Here is a 6,032-nt window from a genome sequence, read left to right as displayed (position 1 = left end):
ATATATATATTGTATATATGGTGTGTGTGTGTATATATATATATGGTGTGTGTATTAATGTATACATGTGTTACTGTAAATGTTATATAGATATATATATTGTATATATGGTGTGTGTGTTAATGTGTATATATATGTTATATAGCTATATATATTATTGTACATGTGTTACTGTATATATGTTATATATGTTATAGATATATGTTACTGTATATATGTTCTATAGATATATGTGGCATATAAGAGATAATAATATTTGGTGAGGTTGGGCGCTGGAAAGATTAAGAGCTCCTTCACCTGGCCCGGCTGTTACCGTGAATGCGGCTGATGGCCGACGTGATGCTAAATAACGAGACATCCGGAGCCGCGGTCCATTCCTCGGTCTCGGCACAACGTTCTGAAAAGGTTTGGATAGAGATATCCAGCCGGCAGAGAACCTGCGCTGCCTCCATACAGATCCATTCATCTCGGATCTAGAGATTAAATCCCACGGGGCCGTTTTCAGCTATAGGTTAAACTCTGCATGAATTGTTAATTTGAAACACCATTTTATAGATTTAAACATAATTTTATTAGAACTTGGTAGAGAAGATGGATTATTTTTCAGTAGATGTGTAGGTTTTTACCCTCAGTAATAGAAAAATTATTAACTGGCGTGACACGGATTTAATGAGTTTCATTACTTATAAAGGGGCAAAATTCTGGCCGTTAAAACCATGAGATTTATGGAGGGAAACTCCACTGGTTATCATTATATCCGGCTTATTACTTAACAGTCTCATAAATTACATAACTAATTTACAGTGGGTAGAAAAGTGGCTTGCCATGAGAGCTCACACTCTAGATGCAGTGAATTAAGGGAAGACACATGAAACCCCAAAAGCAGATTTGCCAGACTTTATGAGGAAAGCAAAGCAACCCAGAGCACATTCGCTGTGTCCGGGCGGCTTTGACGAGCGTCTGGTGGCAATCGGCCTCCTCTACCTGGGCAGACGATTTCAATCTGTACAAATAAATGGATTTACATTTTCTGTAACACATGAACAGAGTTCAGACTTCAATGAATTAGGAAATCCATTTTCATCTCGCCGCCATTTATTCAAAATGAAACCATTTTAGGGTAAGATTTCTCCAGAACCAGTGGAGCGATTTCATTCCATAACCAAGACGGTTCCTCGGAGCAGGTTTCTCAATATGGGGGAGAGACTAGCCGAAAAAGAGAAAAGTTACAATGAGAGACCAGAATCTAACACTAGAGGGTCAGAGACGGAATGGAAGAAAGTTTTTCTTTACTGAGAGGGTGGTAGATATGTGGAACAGCCTCCACAGCAGAGTTGGTAGAGGGTAATACAGTGAGGGGATTTAAACATGCATGGGATAGACATACGGCTTCTGAATCTAAGACGAGACCAACGACTGATTAAGGTTTTAGTCTTTACAGCAGGAAGAACATGCAGAGAAGACGGGGGCCGCATGGGGCCGAACTCCCGGCAGATTCTAGGTGTCTCAGCCAGGTTCTGAAACGGCCTAACAACGATCGTGATGGCGCGGGAAACCTTGGGTTCTGTAGCTCTCCTGACATGCGCATAAACCAAAGTGTTGTGATGTTTAACCCAACTTGCCTCCTGCTTTGTAGGAAATACCCTGAGTACCTCCCTGATACCCAGCAGTAACCAGCCTTTCCGTCTCAGTTTGGAACTCACTGATGGTGCCACAAGTGCATGGCATCCCGAGGCCCCAGTAACCGAGCCACCCCGTGAAGTCACATGACCCTAACCCGTCAGCAGTTGGGTGAGGACCGAGATTGAAAATATTGGGGCCAAAAATCATAATAACCGTCCTCACTAATTGCTCGCGGTTTTTGGTGAAATACCAGCCGTTGTTTATGACAAACTTGGCTGTGTAAAATTCTATATTTTTAATATTATTTTGCTAATACTCAGCACTTCACTAATCTTCTAATTCCAGGTAATTCCACTTTTGCGGACCTGAATCCGTATGTTTATTACACTCGGAGACGGGATTAATTATAGAAAATTAGAAAATGTTACTTCATTAAACCTCTACTTTTCTCCAAAGAACGGATCTCATTTCCACCCAGAGTGCGATTGCATTCAGCCCTTTCTGTGAACGGAATAATCGCATCAAGACAATTATCGTCAAACCATTTGTATCCGGGGCGCGTTTGAGCTCTTTGTTCTGTTTTGGGCATTTTCTAATATCAGATAATTATCTAAATTCTTGCTTTCAGTAAAGTCATGTGAAAGTCTATTTCATTTTACATTTCAAAACACATTAGGTTTTACATTATTAACAATATTAAAATCCTAACGCAAATGTTGCAGATGGATTTGGAGGACCCTGTGAGACGATGTGCAGATCAGCGAAGCTATGCACGGCTGCATTAGGGCACAGACGCCCTGCAACCTTCAAACCACAGCCTTCGCTTCTCGTCCTTATTATGCTTTTTAGGAGGTTTTGTGTAATACAGAAATTCAGATGGATCAAAGGCAGCCAAAAGACAGGGAATTAATGTTTTTTCCTCAAACCATTAAAATGTCATTATTGTCTCATTACCGCACCTGGGAACTGCTTAAAGGAGAACTCCCACCGTACTTTATATCCTATCGTTATTGTACGAATATGTTTATAGTATTTGTGGCAAAAAAGTGTCAGAAATTGTAACTGTGTAATGTATTTCTTCTCCACAGGAATGGTCATCTAACCTGGCCCTGTCACATACTCTACCCGAGACCTTCTGCTCTTTGTGGAACCCGGAAGCCTTTTGGAGACATCCGGCATGGACCTCGGCCGCAGCCAGCGCTGGATTTACTGCAGGTAAATCACACAGGAAAAAGTGACTCCCTGCAAAATTTTACAAGAGTTTCCTACTCTTCTGTACCAAGTACACTTTTCTAGGAACCCACTAACATATAAAAATATATAATTCACCTACAGACTGTTTGAGCGGACATAACTGCGGATGTAGCTCGTAGACAATGTCAGACACCTTAGGGAGCCGGATACAGTCTTAAAGAGATATAATATTACTGCATTATAGGTGTAGAAGGGGGTTTAAGGGAAGTTACCCTGCCTAGGGACACCTGGCCTATACAGTATATACTATATCTATATTGTGGACACTGGGAAGACAGGTGATCGCCTCCTAAACAAACCCTATAGAACAGCATTTACTACGGAGTCACGAACTGGGTAAGACTCTGATATTTGTGTCATCTTTTGATTTTTTGTGATAATGTTTATAGAAGATACAGTAATCTGTTTTGGAAATGTGTGATGTCATTCTCTCTATGTTACATGGCAGTTACATAATTTGTTACACTCTTCCGTACCTCTGTCTGTTCCCAATGAAACCCCGTGTGTTGGCCTTTCACACGCTTCACAGCATTTAACCCTCCATTTACTAATCGAAGAAATCATCTTCTCTTTGCACCTGTATTTGCTCGCATTGCTATAATGTGTCAGACGGTTCCATGAAGAGACAATAACATTTGTTTATACGCGACTCCCAGATCCACATTATGCAAATAGCGCAGGTGCGGCAGGTCGTTAACGGGAATTTCAGAGCTTGTGCCGAAAATGTTTAAGGAACGTTACACGTATTACACAAAGATTTTAGCTCCGTCCCACATCTTTACACATATCATTTATTCAGGGCATTTTCCAATATAGAAAAAAAGTTAATGTTACTAATTAAACATAAAGAAGATTCTTTACTGTAAATATTTTACTAATTATTTCATTCAAAGAAAAATATCTAGATAATTTATGCCATAAAAAAGACAAAAGAAATAATGTCACAGAAGTCCCTTTAAATATAAAGTTTAGGCCCCGGAAAGATAATGTCCTCCCGAGGGAATGAGATTTTAAACTTTTACGATAACAGATCCTTTTCGTGTTTTGCCAGAGCATCCTATGAATTAAAAATAAAAAATTTGAGGTGAATCTGAGTTTACGGACTGTTTTTAAGTAAACTCTTCAATGATTAAACAGGACGTGACTGGTCCAGTTCTCCGAAAACAGCTTGTTCTACCACAAATCTGAAGCAAAATACAAATCTGGCACCCATACTGGCACAATCTGTAGTGTTTTGGCAAAAATGTTTAATGACAGATTTAATGACGAGAGAGAGAGGCCCAAATAATCCCCCTTCCCCGGTTATAAATGTGATTTGTTTCAGCGTTAACAATAGCCCCCTTTACATAAGCGAAACTTCTAAGACGCGTCAGGCCAGTGGTTCTGCTGCCAGCTGGAAGACCCGGTGCTGGCGAGAGACGCTGGATTGGAGGCCTCGGGCTGATGGAACCGTAATATGCCACTTAGGCTACTGGCACGTTTCTCATCTGACTACCCCCCGCTGCTTTCTTTCGGCCACGAGTTCTGGCTCGTACAACGAAGACAGATGCTGCTAAGTCTTCATAACGACAACTTATGGAAGGACAAAAAGTTTCAGAACATCTAATAAACAAAAATGTTTTCTGAAGAAAAGTAACAATTTGCAGCTTTGTCTTAACTGTATCAACTGACCCAGTATGAAAAACCTACCCAGAGTGATGCACTAAAAAACGGAGACATGTCAAACAGGTTCATACACCCCCAATCCTGTGTCTGCTTTATTTCTCTATCTGATCGATAGAACAATGCAAGACTTCATCGTTCACGTTTAATTCGTGAAAATACATTTTTGTGCATGAAGAAATTAGCAAATTCCAGAAAAAGGTGACAGAAAATAATTAGAAACAACTTTTAGAGGTTTCTGTTACAATTAGGGGTAAAACTGAAGCTTTAAACAAGTGAGAAATAAATATATATCATTTTGTTTTAATTCTCATGAAAAGCATCGATTGAACCTCACGCTAAACTTTTCAAAATTCTAATTTGTGTTTACAGAATTAATCTAATTACTTCAGGGTATGACACATGTCTGGCAGTTCTGTCAATTGACTTTGAGCAGAAAAAAGTCTTAATATATTCACAAAGTTGCCAAATCTAGTTACGATTGGGAGAAAAACTGAATAAATGCAACAATTTGTCGTGAACTGTATATTTTACAGAAATGGGAACCCTGTAGAGATATAATTAAGTCATAAAACTGTTACTTAATTGCAGCTAGTAAAGATAATTTATGGAACCGCTAACAATTTATTACCTCAATGTTGAAATGAAAGTTTAATTTGAGATTCAAGATTTTCAGTTTCGTGTTTAATTGTGGGAGTTTGGAAATTGCCTGATTTAGGAAGTCTGAAAATTGTCTTATGTGTCCCGGAAGGAACACAGAGACAAAAAGTAGTTGGTACGGGCCCCCCGTCGGAGGACAGTGGAGGCCTTTCCGGGCAAGAGCAGCTTTATTACAATCTTGTTTTTTTATAAAAAGAATCGTCACTGTGGAGGCGCTGACCATGGAGGATCTCACCGAGGAGGCTCTGACCGTGTGAGCTCTGACACGTAGGATCTCACCATGGAGTATCTTACTGTGGAAGCTCTGACCATGGAGGATCTCACCATGAAGGCTCTGACAGTGGAAGCTGTGACCATGTGTCACCACGAAGGCTCTGACTGTGGAAGCTCTGACCATGGAGGATCTCACCGTAAAGGCTCTGATCATGGGAGCTCTGACACGTATGATCTCACCATTTAGTATATTACTGTGGAAGCTCTGAAAATGGAGAATTTCACCGTTGAGGCTCTGAACATGGGAGCTCTGACACGTAGGATCTCACCATGGAGTATCTTACTGTGGAAGCTCTGACCATGGATGATCTCACTATGGAGGCTCTGACTGCGGAATAAGTTCAAGTAGCGTTTTGCTATTTCAAAACCAATTTTTTTTCTAAATCTGGTCATTCTGCCCCATGTGCTATTTTGGGCATCTTTAATGCCGGCCAATGCAATTAACCCATTAAACCGTATATGTTTGAAAACTAAACACCCCAAGGTATTTCAAATGCTAGTATTTTAACTCTTTCCATGCATACAGAGAGCTGACACTCAAGGTCAGGAATGTTATATTA

This window comes from Spea bombifrons, chromosome 4, assembly GCF_027358695.1.
Source record: "Spea bombifrons isolate aSpeBom1 chromosome 4, aSpeBom1.2.pri, whole genome shotgun sequence".
Classification (NCBI taxonomy): domain Eukaryota; kingdom Metazoa; phylum Chordata; class Amphibia; order Anura; family Pelobatidae; genus Spea; species Spea bombifrons.
Note: the sequence above shows the minus strand (reverse complement) of the source record.